This window comes from Pleurodeles waltl, chromosome 6 (genome assembly GCF_031143425.1).
Source record: "Pleurodeles waltl isolate 20211129_DDA chromosome 6, aPleWal1.hap1.20221129, whole genome shotgun sequence".
Lineage (NCBI taxonomy): Eukaryota > Metazoa > Chordata > Amphibia > Caudata > Salamandridae > Pleurodeles > Pleurodeles waltl.
In genome coordinates, this window is record NC_090445.1 from 1,495,289,041 (window position 1) to 1,495,306,067 (window position 17,027).

Sequence of the window (17,027 nt, forward strand, 5' to 3'; positions counted from 1 at the left end):
ATATGCTATAATATACTTAAATATTAATGATCATTTTATTTTGTCTTTGCATTCTTCCGGGGGCTTTGGGGGGTGTCACTCTGACTTGTTGCTCTGCATTGGTGTGTAGGTATTTGAGGGGGGTGGGGGGGTGAGTGTGTCGCGTATGTGTGTGCCCGTAACCTTTTCTCCTCCCCCCTCCCCTGTGTCGTAGGCACAGTACTCACCGTTGTCGTCTGCGCCGGCGTTCGTGCTCCTGGTAGAGGAGCAGGTAGACAATATCTGGTAGGATGTTTAATTAGGGTTCCATGCTGTCCAGATTCCTCGTGGAGTGTATAGAGGTGAGCGTTTTCCCGTTCGTAGTCTGTTTCCGCCGTGTTTTTATCGGCGGGGCTCCCGCCCCGGAAAAGGTGGCGGATTGGTGAGTTGTGATAGGGTGGGCGGTACATTGTCTGCTGCCTGCCTGTTGGCGGTGACTGCCGCGCTGTTTGTTTGTCCCGCCATGGCGGTCGGAGTGTTAAAGTGGCGGTCTTTGTTGGCGGTTCCCACCAGGGTCAGAAGTCCATTTTTTTTACCGCCTGCCTGTTGGCGGGTTGGCCGCCGCTTTAACACCGACCGCCAGGGTTGGAATGACCCCCTAAATGTTTTTTAAGGAGTGGAAGGCAATCAGGAGGATGATTTGCTGTAACGATGTCGAACAAAAGCATTAGCTTACCCTGAGATGTTTTTGTTGCTTACGTACAGTAACACATTTCACTAGCCGGGTCATTGAGTCTCCGATCTCTCAGTAATATGATGTCTTGTAAAGAATGGAGTTTTCGAAGTCACCATTACTCAGAAAAGTACAACTTCTCAACCAGTGTGAACACTGCTAAGAGAACCGAACATGCATTCCCCTATTCAGTCTGCAGATCCAGCTCATCATATTATCTGATGTAAGATCTGTTTGAATGAAAGGGTAGCGCTGCAAAGAGGTGGTTTAGACAAAAAAATTACTGCATTATATTTCAGAAGTAAAATTCATGATTTTGTAGATATTAACCCTGTCAAAAGATTCAGCCAGCATTTCTGTAAAGGAACCAAATTCCCATTTCATGTTTACTAAATCAATAGGGATTATCCCTCTGCCTCGAGTAATTAGCGGGCACCTAACATATTGACACCACCTCAGCACGAGATGGTGAAAAATGAAAATTAGTCCTTTTTATGTATAACTCTCACACACTCTAGTAGTGGCATGCTTCATCAAGTTCATGCTAGCCCCTAAAAGCACGAACTGACTTGACGGTATTCCATGGAGCACTTTGTTTATTATGGTGTCCGGGGGAAGCTATGTGTAGTCAAAAATGCTTCATCCACCCCCAAGGTATCACATTATTAGTGGGGTGGATGGTTACTGTCTGAAAGAATTATTCTATGAGGGGCACAGCAGGGTATGATGTTCTATGACCCTTGTAGCTCCAACATGTTTTCGCCCCACTCTAAAGCCAAAGAAAGATCCAGGGCATTCATCAGGGCAGGTTTAGTTTGCTATTACTACTCCAGTGATATCTTTTGAGTGGCTTATCACTGCGGCATGCACCTTTAATATGGCATACAACGGGAGTATTGACCCGCCTGTCCAAACGTACCAACAAATAAAGATACATAAACAGAATACAAAATTGTACACAGTGCAAAGGTAGGATGTGCAAAAAATAAAACACAAATGTCTGTTCATTATCAGGTCACTTCCATTATGCTACACAATGTCTGCGATGCTAGGTTAAGCACAGTAACCATCGCCTGCAGTGATAGCATTTAGCGTGGGCTACACTATATGACAATGATGGTTTTAAATTAAGACCCACGGAGGAACACATGCACATTCACATTCTGTGGCTGGTTTTCCATGAACAATACTACAATCATGAAATTTAAAATCAGTTAGCCGTGAGGTGGGGCTGACACATATGGTAAAAGTGACATGCAATGATCTTTGTAATTTACCCTGGTGTGGGTAATTTTCAGGCCCCACAGGGAGAGGAGGGAGGTTTGGCCCTGTAGTCATATTTGGTATTTAGTGAACCAAGGGAAAATTGAGTAAAGGCATAGAAGACAGAAAACAGACACAAACACACAAATGAGCAATATGTAATAATGTGAATCCACACCAGATGAAGATATGTGGTAGGAGGTATTTATTACAGCCTCAACCAACAGCCAGCATATCAACTGTCATGCAGAGAACCCTGCATCACAGAACCTCAGAACAGGCTGGTTTAATGCCCAGTGTTCTGGCATGGAGCCATGTTACATCATTACACTTCTTCCTCTTTACATTAGAACAGAAGTAACATGAGAACAAAAACACATTTGAACAGAAAGAAAAAAGAGGGTAGAAAGAACTACACAAAATCACGCAAATGTAAAGGAAGCCTGCGTGTTCTGACACTCCTACGAGTATGATCAGACCTTAAATCAATGTCAGAGGGAAAACGATAAGAAGTATCATATCTCCTGTCGGCCACACCACACCCCCCAAAATGTGCTACACGACTATGATTCCAGATGCGACCATCATCCGTCTTGACAGCATTTTTAAACATCTTAATGATAGTTTTTGGAGAGGTATATTTTGACCAATTTTGACACCCAACAGGAGCTTTGACCTTTACTTCATCTCCAACCTCAAAATTTGTAACTTTCGCATTATTCCTTTTATCAACATAAATCTTCCTTTTGCTTTGCAGAGACACTTCTTTGTCTCTCCATTCCCCAATACCATTGTTTTTCAAACCCTTCCCAGCAACCATCCAGCCAGGACACAAACAAGTATTTGGAGACCTTCCCCTGAGCAGTTCAAAAGGAGTCTTCCCCGTTGATGCATGAGGAGTGTACCTGTAAGCTGTTATACGACCCTGCAGTTCTTTTCTCCAATCTAAACAGTTTACCTTTGCTAATTGTATACTCTCTTTTAAAGTCCTGTTAAATCTCTCCAAACACCATTCGCCTCTGGATGATATAACGCAATTTTTTTATGTACAATTCCACATTTTACAAAATACTCCTCCATCTGAGCAGAACAGAACTGCGGACCATTGTCAGAAAGAATAGAGTTAGGAAAACTCTCGCGTTTGAACACAGATTCTAAAAAACTGATCACAGATTGAGAAGTGATCTCTCTCACCAAACTCACCTCCACCCATCGTGAATACAAATCCAGCAACACCAACAGGTAAGGAGTCTGATGTTCTCCATGCAATGGCCCCACAATATCGATAGCTAATTCATCCCATGGACTTTTTGGTAAACCTCTACAAACCATAGGTGAACATCTTGGTTTGAGCACCTTATCACTAGCTTGACAAGGTGTACACTCCCTAACAGTACGTTCCACCATCAAATCTAATCCAGGCCACCAGAAATCCTGACGGATGCGCTCTTTGGTTTTAGAAATGCCCATATGCCCTTCAAGAGCAATGTTCACAATGACTTCTCTCAAACTCAATGGGGGAATCATTCTTGTGCCCCTCATTAGAATACCATCAACAACGGCTAACTCATTCGCAACTAACGACCAAGGTTTAACCAGACTTCGAGACTTATGCTGTTCCAAAAGAGACATCACAGAACACAATTCACTATCCTTTTGCAACTCATCCCTCCATTCATCTTCCTTTACAGCCCCCAGCGTAACATCACAAACTCTTATGCCACACTCAGCATCACATGATCATTTTCATCCTGAGATTTATCATTCCCTACCACCTCCACCAATCTCGACAGACAGTCTGCCGTTACATTTGTCTTTCCCGGAATGTATTCAAACATGAAGTTATACTCCTGTAAGGAAATGACCCATCTCCTGATCCTCGGGGAAATTGAGTCCAAACCCTTCTTCTCAAAAATTTCTTTCAGGGGTTTATGATCATACCTGACTACGAAAGAAGATCCCCACACAAATTTTCTGAACTTGTTTATGGCCCAGAAAATTGCCAACGCTTCCTTCTCTATAACAGAATACCCTATCTCTGCCCCTTTCAAGCATCTTGAAGCACAAGCTATTAGCACCTCTTGGCCCATCCTGATCTGAAAAAGAAGAGCACCCAGCCCCTTTATACTCGCATCAGTAACAATGAAAGTGGGATTCCCAGGTACAAAAGCTTGTAAGTTTGGTGCATTCCTGAGATCATTTTTTACTTGTTTAAATTCTGTACCACACTCTTCCGTCCAAACAAACTCTGCATTCTTACTCATCAACTTCCTTAGATTTACTGTCTTATCTGCAAAATTTCGTATAAATTTGTTATAAAATTCTGCCATACCTAAGAATGAAGAAACCTCATCTTTTGTACACGGTTCTTTTAACATTTCGATAGTGTCCACCAAATCCTTTTTAGGACTCACCCCCTGCCGTGAAATATGATGACCCAAATAGTCCAGTTCAGTGACTCCAAATTTACATTTGCTTCGCCTAAGAGATAACCCAGCATCAAGCATCCTTTTAAGCACAGCATGCACCCTCTCATCATGTTCTCTCACGTCTCTCCCACATATCAATACATCGTCCTGGTAGCACTTTACGCCTGAAATGCCTTTAAAAAGATCTTCCATAATCCTCTGGAATACTGAGGCCGCAGAAACCAGCCCAAACGGCATACGCAAAAACTTGAAGGCCCCCATTGGCGTAATAAAAGCCGTTAATTCTTGACACTCTTTACTCAACGGAACCTGATGGTATGCTGATGCCATATCCAGAGTGGTAAAATAACAAGCACCATCCAACGATGATACTAATTCCTCAATATTGGGAAGTGGGAACTTGTCAACCACCACTTCTTTATTTAAGGCACGAAGATCCACACATAGACGGATTTCATTATTTGGTTTACGTGCCACAACAATGGGAGCTAACCACTCCGTTGCCTCTACAGGCTGTATAACACCAGTGGACAACAATTTATCTATCTCTTTTTGTACAGCGTCTTGGACACAAATGGGAATGCGTCTAACTTTTGCCACAACTGGTACTGCGCCCTGTTTCAACTTAATATGGTGATTGTACCCCTTTAAACACCCCAAGGTGTCACTGAACAATTCACCAAAAGCTCTCACAAACTTGTTTTCATCACCCTCAATAGATTGTACCTGAACAGATGGATGTGCATTAGGATTGAGAATGACACCCAAACGTGCTGGATGACTCCAGCTCAACAAATTATCACCCCTCTCAGCAACATAAATCCTAGCATCAGTGAACCTACCATTGTACTCAATGCAGTCATCAAAATAACCTAATAACTTAATTGGCAACCCACCATAACCCGTAGGTTTAATATTAGGTTTGAACAGTTTCTTCCTTCCTTGAAAATTCTTCATAAAAAAATCCTTTGAGAGAAACGTGATGTGAGAGCACGAATCAAATTTCATTTTGACTCTAACATCCCCCACCAAAACCCATTCAGAGGGATGTTCCACCTCACTCTCACTAACTTGAAAACTGACTTCCTTTATTTCTGATCTAGAATCTCTCCTATTCCTTATCCTACAATTTTTCCCAAAATGCAATTTCCTTGAAAAGGTGTTGCAAACCTCCTATTAACCTGTGTCTTTTCTGCACTATTTTCAATTACAACACCTTTCTCACGGACACCCTCGTACTTTTTTTCTTCTCATCTTTTTGTATGACTTGACACTCCACTTCTTGTGCTTTTACACTGACCTTGTCTTCTTTATGTGCTTTACTTAGTTCTCCAACACACTTTAACATATGCTCTACCCTTTTTGCAATACTAACAACCTCATCCAACGGTGGCTCGTCCTTTAGCCAGAGTTCTTCCCTCACTTTATCACTGCAACACCTCAGCACAAACTGATCTCTAATCCTTTCTTCTACCAACGCCCCAAATTTACAACTTGAAGCCAACTTCCGTAACGCCGTAATATATTCTTCAACACTCTCCTCTTTCTCTTGCTCCTGCAAACCAAAATGGTACCTTTCCATAATAGTACTAATCTTTGGCAAGTAATGTAAATCTAGTTGTCTTGCACATATTTCATATTCATTCAACCCCCTCTGATCAGCTTGCGACAATGGAGGTAGATTTTCCAACACCTCCTGTCCTTCACCCCCTAAACAATGTAACAAAAGTGCCTGCTTCCTTTAACCACTCAAATTCGTACCACACACCCTGGCATAATTCTCAAAAATCTTTTTCCATTTCTTCCACTTAATAACCGGTTCTCCTGGATCTGACAAGAAAAACGGCGGCGCCGTAACATTCTGCATACTCACAAGAGGTGTAAAACACTTCTTCCCCACAATATATTCCAAACCCTACTAGTTGCTAAAAGTACTTAGGGCCATATTTATACTCCGTTTGCGCCGAAATTGCGTCGTTTTTTTTGACGCAATTTCGACGCAAAACTAACGCCAACTAACGCCATATTTATACTATGGCGTTAGAGGCGAATAGCGCCAAAGTTCCCGGAATGTGCGTCATTTTTTAGCGTGAACCCCTTCCTTGCGTTAATGATATGCAAGGGAGGCGTTCCCGTCCAAAAAATGACTCCCAGGCCTTTACGTGGTATTTATACTCCCGGGCAAAAGCGACGCCCGGGAGTGGGCGTGGCTAAAAACGGCGCATTTGCGCCGCTTTTTAACGCCTGGGTCAGGCATGGCGTTAAGGGACAAGTGGGCTCAAAATGAGCCCACAGTGCCCTCCCCTGCCCCCAGGGACCCCCCCTGCCACCCTTGCCCACCCCAGGAGGACACCCAAGGCTGGAGGGACCCACCCCAGGGACATTCAGGTAAGTTCAGGTAAGTTTTTTTTTTTTTTTTTTTAATAATATTTTGTGGCATAGGGGGGCCTGATTTGTGCCCCCCTACATGCCACTATGCCCAATGACCATGCCCAGGGGACAGAAGTCCCCTGGGCATGGCCATTGGGCAAGGGGGCATGACTCCTATCTTTACAATGATAGGAGTCATGTTGATGGGGGATGGGCGTCGTTAAAAAATGGCGCAAGTCGGGTTAAGACGATTTTTTCGACGTAACCTGACTTGCCCCATTTTAAGACGCCCATGCGCCATTTTCCCCCTACGCCGGCGCTGTCTGGTCTACGTGGTTTTTTCCCACGCAAACCAGGCAGCGCCGGTCTGATTGCGCCGTCTAACGCCATTCCATAAATACGGCGCCCGCATGGCGCTTCAGAATGGCGTTAGACGGCGCAAAACTTTTTGACGCTAAACTGCGTTAGCGCAGTTTAGCGTCAAAAAGTATAAATATGGGCCTTAAAGTCCAAAAGGTTTCCCAGTCACCGTATATCCCAGCACGATGCCGCTATATCAAACACGGGTCTTCAGGTGTGTTTGTCACCGCAGAGACGACCTTTTCAGTTTACTTCATTTTACAACGCCCAATACTTGTATTCCACAAGTGCAATAAAGTTTCCAAAGAAATGTATATTCCCGTGACCACAAACCAATATAGTGATCCTTATCCAGTCTCCGTCTAAGTTTCAACTTCCAATAGACCGTCGATGTTCTTCTTCGATGTCCTCCAACAATTGCGCTGTAAAAAGTTTTTTTTTTTTTAAATAAAAAAAAAATTCCTTCTTCCTCATCTAAGATGGCCGCCACAAAACATTTAGTCCGTTTTCTTCAGGCAGTTGGGCTTGCTTTCTCTTTGAGCAATCTCGGATCGTTTTCCTCACACAAAATGGCCGCAACCAAACATCCAGTCTATTTTCTTCAGTCAATCTGGCTTGTTTTTCTCCTTTCACCACACTCAAGATGGCCGCCAACAATTCCCACAGCTTACAGTCCTTTTTCAATTGCTCACTGACCTTCTGACGTCGTGAAGCATCCAGAGACCACTTTGATCCTTAGTAAATGCTCAAACAGCTTTCCACAAAGCCCCTACAACTGCAATTTCACACTTTTCTAAGCTAGAACATGCTGCAAGACGCTCGATCCTCTCCCAGCACGTCTCTGTAAGTTATCTCCGTTTTTCTCTTAAATAATCCAAGCTCTTCCTTCTTTGTTGTTGTTGAGGCTGTCCCTTCCTCTGGGTTCCTTTTTATCCATCCTCGTCGCCAGTGTAATAATGTGAATCCACACCAGATGAAGATATGTGGTAGGAGGTATTTATTACAGCCTCAACCAACAGCCAGCATATCAACTGTCATGCAGAGAACCCTGCATCACAGAACCTCAGAACAAGCTGGTTCCATGCCCAGTGTTCTGGCATGGAGCCATGTTACATCATTACACAATACAAATCAGGCTTTTACCATAGGAGAAAGGACTCATGGAATTTGTGGTCAAAGCAGCGACAAAAGGGCTTTTCAGGAGAAGTGTCCCGTTGTTACCTCTTCAAGACTCCATAATGGTCTGTACATCTACTTGGTTCCCTTCATACCTGATTTTTGGTGCAACTGAGAGTGTCGACAGAGGAGTATTTATCTCCCCTGCTGAGTTCAGCTGAATAGGGTTAGTGATGCCGGAAGGGAACTCATGACGATCCATGCATCAGTATCAAGCGGCATGGGACTGCTGGGAATGGAAGTCTTAATTCCCAAAATGCTACAGCCAGCACAGATAATATGCCGTATTTCAGTAAGAACCATGGACTATTAATGTTACAAAAAAAGGAAGATTTTAAAAGAAACTAACCCTTTAGTGGTATGCATATGGTGGTATGATAAAACGCTATGAACCTCAGAGTAAGTCAAAGTCAAGGGGCTATCAGCAATTTAACTTGGATATTAACCCAGGGGATTTAGCCTTGCATGGGCCTTAATCTTTATGTGTGGGCAGTCACTTCTATTACTTCGTTCAAAAAGAGGGGGTGAAACATGAGACTGGGCCTTTGCGACATCCCCTTATGTTTGCGTGGGATAGAGGACTTCTCGATTTGCATAAAAGTTCATGAACCTGTAGTATTCTACCTGTTTAAACAGAACATTGGGAGGTGTAATGTTGGGGACAGGACCGATCATGGAGGGCGATAAACGGTTGTTCAGCTGACTCTGGTTGATAATAAACTTTACCTGCAAACGCAATTTTAGTGTTTTCTTTTGGATTACCACGTCCGTTTGCTGACGAGTGAGAGTCCAGAGGCGCATTAATTCAAAATTATCGCTTTGGCTCATTTTGGAGAGCCGACTCCAGTGAGGCAATATCTCCAAAGGAAGATTCAGGAAGGTGGCTGCGTGAAAATTTGTTTTTGCAGCTGTTAAATTATGACCGTCATTTTGGGATCTACATTCTTTTAACCCCTTCGCTGCCAGGCCATTTCCCCCTCCTGTGCCAGGCCTTTTTTTGTCTATTTGGGGCAGTTCGCGCTTAGGCCCTCATAACTTTTTGTCCACGTAAGCTAGCCAAGCCAAATTTGCCTCCTTTTTTCCAACATCCTACGGATTCTAGAGGTACCCAGACTTTGTGGGTTCCCCTGAAGGAGGCCAAGAAATTAGCCAAAATACAGTGAAAATTTCGTTTTTTTCAAAAAAATTGGAAAAAGTGGCTGCAGAAGAAGGCTTGTGGTTTTTTCCCTGAAAATGATATCAACAAAGGGTTTGCGATGCTAAAATCACCAGCTTCCCAGCTTTCAGGAACAGGGAGACTTGAATCAGAAAACCCAATTTTTCAACACAAATTTGGCATTTTACTCGGACATACCCCGTTTTTACAATTTTTTGTGCTTTCAGCCTCCTTCCAGTCAGTGACAGAAATGGGCATGAAACCAATGCTGGATCCCAGAAACCTAAACATTTCTGAAAAGTAGACAAAATACTGAATTCAGCAAGGGATCATTTGTGTAGAACCTACAAGGGTTTCCTACAGAAAATAACAACCGCAAAAGAACAATATTGAAATTGAGGTTAAAAAACAGCAATTTTTCTCTACGTTTTACTCTGTAACTTTTTCCTGCGATGTCAGAGTTTCGAAAGCAATATACCGTTATGTCTGCTGGACTCCTCTGGTTGCGGGGATATATAGGGCTTGTAGGTTCATCAAGAACCCTAGGTACCCAGAGCCAATAAATAAGCTGCACCCTGCAGTGCGTTTTCATTCTATGCAGGGTATACAGCAATTCATTTGCTGAAATATAAAGAGTTAAAAATAGCTATCAAGAAAACCTTTGTATTTCCAAAATGGGCACAAGATAAGGTGTCGAGGAGCAGTGGTTATTTGCACATCTCTGAATTCTGGGGTGACCATACTAGCATGTGAATTACAGGGCATTTCTCAAATAGACGTCTTTTTTACACACTCTCTTATATTTGGAAGGAAAAAATTTAGGGAAAGACAATGGGCAATAACACTTGTTTTGCTATTCTAAGTTCCCCCAAGTCTCCCGATAAAAATTATACCCCACTTGTGTGGGTAGGTGTAGCGCCCGCAACAGGAAATGCCCCAAAAACACAACGTGGACACATCACATTTTTTGAAAGAAAACAGAGGTCTTTTTTGCAAAGTGCCTACCTGTAGATTTTGGCCTCTAGCTCAGCCGGCATCTAGGGAAACCTACCAAACCTGTGCATTTTTGAAAACTAGAGACCTAGGGGAATCCAAGATGGGGTGACTTGTGGGACTCTGACCAGGTTCTGTTACCCAGAATCCTTTGCAAACCTCATAATTTGGCTAAAACAACACATTTTCCTCACATTTTGGTGACAGAAAGTTCTGGAATCTGGGAAGAGGCACAAATTTCCTTCCATCCAGCATTCCCCAAAGTCTCCCGATAAAAATGATACCTCACTTGTGTGGGTAGGCCTAGCGCCTGCGACAGGAAATGCCCCTAAACACAACGTGGACACATCACAATTTTTGGCAGAAAACAGAGGTGTTTTTTACAAAGTGCGTACCTGTACATTTTGGCCTCTAGCTCAGCCGGCACCTAGGGAAACCTACCAAACCAGTGCATTTCTGAAAACAAAAGACCTAGGGGAATCCAAGATGGGGTGACTTGTGGGGCTCTGATCAGGTTCTGTTACCCCAAATTCTTTGCAAACCTCAAAATTTGGCTAAAAAAACACATTTTCCTCACATTTTGGTAACAGAAAGTTCTGGAATCTGAGAAGAGGTACACATTTCCTTCCATCCAGCGTTCCCCCAAGTCTCACGATTAAAATGATACCTCACTTGTGTGGGTAGGCCTAGCGCCCGTGACAGGAAATGCCCCTAAACACAACATGGACACATCACAATTTTTGTCGGAAAACAGAGGTGTTTTTTGCAAAGTGCCTACCTGTAGATTTTGGCCTCTAGCTCAGCCGGCACCTAGGATAACCTACCAAACCTGTGCATTTTAGAAAACTAGAGACCTAGGGGAATCCAAGATGGGGTGACTTGTGGGTCTCTGACCAGGTTCTGTTACCCAGAATCCTTTACAAACCTCAAAATGTGGCTAAACAAACACGTTTTCCTCATATTTCGGTGACAGAAAGTTCTGGAATCTGAGAGGAGCTACAAATTTCCTTCCACCCAGCGTTCCCCCAAGTCTCCCGATAAAAATGATACCACACTTGTGTGGGTAGGCCTAGCGCCCGTGACAGGAAATGCCCCAAAATACAACATGGACACATCACATTTTTTTTAAAGAAAACAGAGGTTTTTTTTGCAAAGTGCCTACCTGTAGATTTTGGCCTCTAGCTCAGCTGGCACCTAGGGAAACCTACTAAACCTGTGCATTTTTGAAAACTAGAGACCTAGGGGAATCCAAGATGGGGTGACTTGTGGGGCTCTGACCAGGTTCTGTTACCCAGAATCCTTTGAAAACCTCAAAATTTGGCTAAAAAAACACATTTTCCTCACATTTCGGTGATAGAAAGTTCTGGAATCTGAGAGGAGCCACAAATTTCCTTCCACGCAGCGTTCCCCCAAGTTTCCCAATAAAAATGATACCTCACTTGTGTGGGTAGGCCTAGCGCCCGCGACAGGAAATGCCCCAAAACACAACGTGGACACATCACATTTTTTCATTGAAAACAGTGCCTACCTGTGGATTTTGGCCTCTAGCTCAGCCGGCACCTGGGGAAACCTAGCAAACCAGCACATTTTTCATAACTAGAAACCCAGGGTTAATCCAAGATGGAGTGACTTGTGGGGCTCTGACCAGGTTCTGTTACCCAGAATCCTTTGCAAACCTCAAAATGTGGCTAAACAAACACGTTTTCCTCACATTTCGGTGACAGAAAGTTCTGGAATCTGAGAGGAGCCACAAATTTCCTTCCACCCAGCATTCCCCCAAGTCTCCCGATAAAAATGGTACCTCACTTGTGTGGGTAGGCCTAGCGCACACAAAAGGAAATGGCCCAAAACACAACGTGCACACATCACATTTTTTCACAGAAAGCAGAGGTGTTTTTTGCAAAGTGCCTACCTGTGGATTTTGGCCTCTAGCTCAGCCGGCCCCAGCAGGGGCCGAAATGGCCTAAAATAAATTTGTCCTCCAACTCCCCCCCCGGGAGCGACCCTTGCCTACGGGGTCGTTCCCCCTGCATGACATTGGCGCAAAAAAAAAAAATCCCCGGTGCCTAGTGGTTTCTGCCCCCTTGGGGGCAGATTGACCGAAAATCGGCCAATCTGCCCCCAAGGAGGGCAGAAATGGGATAAATACAATTTGCCCCCCAGGGGAGCGACCCTTGCCTAATGGGTCGCTCCCCATCTCTAAAAAAACAAACAAACAAAAAAAAACACAAAAATAACATTTGCCCTGGCGCCTAGATGTTTCTGCCCCCGCCCGGGAGCAGATTGGCCTAATAACAATAGGCCGATCTGCCCCCGGGGGGGGCAGAAATGGCCTAAAATAAATTTGCCCCCCCAAACCCCCTCCCCCGGGAGCCACCCTTGCCTACGGGGTCACTCCCCCTACGTGACCTTGGCGCCAAAAAAAAAATCCCTGGTGCCTAGTGGGGTCTGCCCCCTTGGGGGCAGATTGACCTAAAATCGCCCAATCTGCCCCCAAGGGGGGCAGAAATGGTCTAAATACAATTTGCCCCCCCCCACCAGGGGAGCAACCCTTGCCTAATGGTTCGCTCCCAATCTCTAGAAAAAACAAACAAACAAAAAAAAAAACACACAAAAAAAAATTGCCCTGGCGTCTAGAGGTTTCTGCCCCCCCGGGGGCAGAAAAGGCCTAAAATAAATTCCCCCCCCCCCCCCGGGAGCGACTCTTGCCTACGGGGTAGCTCCCCCTGTGTGACATTGGCGGAAAAAAAAAAATCCCCGGTGCCTAGTGGTTTCTGCCCCCCTTGGGGGCAGATTGGCATAGCAAAAATAGGCAGATCTGCCCCCAAGGGGCGCAGAAATGGTCTAAATACAATTTGCCCCCCAGAGGAGCGACCTTTGCCTAAGGGGTCGCTCTCCACCCAAAATAAAAAAAAAGATCCCTGGTGCCTAGAGGTTTCTGCCCCCCCAGAGGGGGGGCAGAAAAGGCCTTCCAAAAAAATGCCCCCCCTGGGAGCGATCCTTGCCCAAGGGGTCGCTCCCTTATGTCCATTTCAACCCAAAAAAATAATCCCTGGTGTCTAGTGGGGTTTCAAAAGCCTGATTGCAAGCAATCTGGATTTTGAAACACTCAGAGAGACTTCAAAGGGAAGGAACTACATTTCCTTCCCTTTGAAGCCTCTCTAGGCCTCCCCCACGTGATCGAAAGAGAAATGCAAAGCATTTCTCTTTCGATCGCACTGGAAGCTGAGCTTCCAGCGCAATGGGGGAGGCCCTGTGACAAATTAGCGCGTGCGCGCTCGCACGCTGACGTCACAGGGGGGGTGGGGGGGTCGGGGATGGAAGGGGAAGGGCTTCCCCTTCCATCCCTGCCTTGGGGGGGTGGGTGGGGAGCACAGGGGGGAAGCGATAGCACTCCCCCCAGTTGCCGGGTGCAGGACGAGGTCACCTCGTCCAAGGCACTCGAGAGGTTAAGAAGATCATCAGGAACACTCTCTTCCCATGATTCATTGCACATGCAATGCTTTTATGGCGGCCATTTTGAATTGGGCAAAAATTACAGCACCCATTTTGGTATGGGCAATATTTTTAAAAGTCTTTATTTTTTTGGGGGGATAATTCATTGCAGGTATGACGTATTTATTGGCAACCATTTTGGATTGGGTGAAATTCAACCCTTTTGTTTCTTTACTATTTGATTACTCACATTTTGGTTTGGTTTGCCATGATTCTAATTCAATCAACAAGAAATACTTGTTGAACGATCTATGATATTTAGAATTTGGAAGTAAACTTGTAGCAAGTCATTTGAAAATATATATTATAACTACAAGAAGTTTTGTTTGTGGCTGCTCAAAATGGCAAACATTGTGGCTCCTCCTCCATTTTTGCAAGCTAGAGGATAACCTCTTATGGAATGGGAACCATGGTTTCCAGTTTTGTAAGCCTATGTGGATGTATTAGAAGACAAAGACTGTTAATCTCAAAGGAAACTAGCCTTACTTAAACATTGTTTGGGAGGAATGAGGGTGAAGGAATTTAACAACCTTCCTCCTTTAGAAAACATGGGTGACATGGATTTTTTGAGCAAGCAGTGAAAAAGTAAAAGATCAGATTTGGGAAGAAATAAATACTGTGATGGAAAGGTTCAAATTTTATTCTCGTTCTCAAAATGACGACAAATCTATTGACTTTGTTTCAGCTTTAAGGGCTCTAGCTGTTTTTTTGCAAATTTGACATGATCACATATAACCAAGTTCTGCAAGATCAAATAATGATAAAAACTAAAAGTAAAACAAAATCCATGAAAGGTTATGGGCTGGTACAAAGACTTCATTGGGTGCTATAATAAGTATTGCAAAAGGCATCGAACAATCTGAAGAGTTTTTGAATGAGATCAGAAGTCAACATCCAAACATTATTAAAGGCAGTACAGAAGTTAATGTTGTAAGAAACAGGATTAATGGTAAACACAAAAAAGATTTAGGCCCTCATTCCGACCCTGGCGGTCCAAGACCACCATGGCCGCGGGCAACGGAAGCACCGCCAACAAGCTGGCGGTGCTTCATTGCCCATTCTGACCGCGGCGGTAAAGCCGTGGTCAGAAAATGGGATCCGGCGGTTTCCCGCCGGATTTCCCCTGGCTGGGCTGAACCTCCATGGCGACTGCTTGCCCCCTTCCCGCCAGCCGGTTTTTACCGCCAGGAACAGGATGGCGGGAACAGGTGTTGTGGGGCCCCTGGGGGCCCCTGCACTGCCCATGCCACTGGCATGGGCATTGCAGGGGCCCCCTAACAGGGCCCCAGCATGATTTTCACTGTCTGCATAGCAGACAGTGAAAATCGCGACGGGTGCTACTGCACCCGTCGCACACCTGCAACACCGCCGGCTCCATTCGGAGCCGGCTTCTGTGTTGCAGGCCCTTTCTCGCTGGGCTGGCGGGCGCTCCCTTGGCGGGCGCCCGCCGGCCCAGCGGGAAAGTCAGAATGGCCCCCGCAGTCTTTTGACCGCGGGCAGCCATTTGGCGGTTCCCGCCAGGCGGGCGGCAACCGCCGCCCACCCGGGTCAGAATGACCCTCTTAGATTTTAAAGGTATGGATAGGAGTGACAATGGTATGTTATGTTACAGATGTGTCAGTCTATACCATGTAGGTAATTGTAAAGGATCTCCAGCTTTAGACAAAGGGCCTGATTACAACTTTGGAGGAGGTGTTAATCCATCCCAAATGTGACGGATATACCACCAGCCGTATTACGAGTTCCATAGGATATAATGGACTCGTAATACGGCTGGTGGTATATCCGTCACATTACCGTCACTTTTGGGACGGATTAACACTTCCTCCAAGGTTGTAATCAGGCCCAAAATGTGTTTAAAATATAAATAAAGAGGACATTTTGGGGAACTGTGCAGAGCTGGTATGTCCAAGAAAGTAAACTCTGTTACAAGTGATGAGTTTGATTCATAAATAGAGTGTGGTGGCTCTGTTCTTTGTGTTTCTGATAAGCGAGCTTAAGGATTTCCTAAATGCACTGTGAAATTTTATGGAAAAAAATTATCTTTGATGGTAGATTCCTGTGCAAGGCATAGTATAATAAGGTAGTCGCAATTCCACAAGTTATGGAATGAATGAGAGTTATATCCTCCAGATTTACAACCTTGCGGCTATTTGAGGCATAAAATTGATTTGGAAGGAAATTTTTGGTCTGACATTGAATTCAATGGTCGGAGAACAAAAGGACATAGATTTATGTAGCCAAGAAGGGTAATTCCATTCAGCAAGAGTTAGGAATGAAGTTGGATTCCAATGCTTTTTCTGATGTGTTGGTTATCACACCACAGGCAGGCAACTCTGGTTTTGTGGATACTTTTAAATGCTTGTTTCCAAAATTGTTTAAAGATGAGTTAGGGAAATTTCAAGGATTCAAACATAAGATTATTTTGAAAGAAGGGGCTGTTCTGGTTAGACATAAAGTCAGGAAAAGTACCATTGGCATATAGGGACAAATTGAAGGAGATGCTACATGACTTATGTCTCAATGAAGTAATTGAGCCTATTGAATCATCTCCTTAGGTATGCCCTGTTGTGATTTCTGTTAAGAGCTCTAGCGAGTTACGTTCAAGCTTGGATTTATGTAGTCTAAATAATGATATTTGGATTGATAGACATCGTTTTCCTAATCTGCATGAGATGGATTCTACTCTTGCAGATGCTGCAGTACTTTTGACTATTTATTTAGCGAGTGCAAACTATCTGATTGAGCTGAAGATGGAATCAAAGTATCTTACTGCTTTTATTACACCAGAGGGAATGTATCAATTTATGAGAATGCCTTTTGGTTTAGCGAGTGCTGCTTCAGTATTCCAACACTTAATGAAGATTACCCGGGAAGGGGTCACTGGTGCAGTGGCTTTTCAGGATGATATCCTAGTGTTTGGGAAACATATGAAGAACAAGTTAAGAATTGACATGTTGTATTAAAAGGCTACAGCAGAAGGGTTTGACCGTTAAATTGAAAGCATTTTGTTTTTCAAAGAAAGGTCTTTGAATATTTGAGACATGAAATTTCAGAAGAAGACATTAAACCTAAAATAAATCATGTAGGAGCA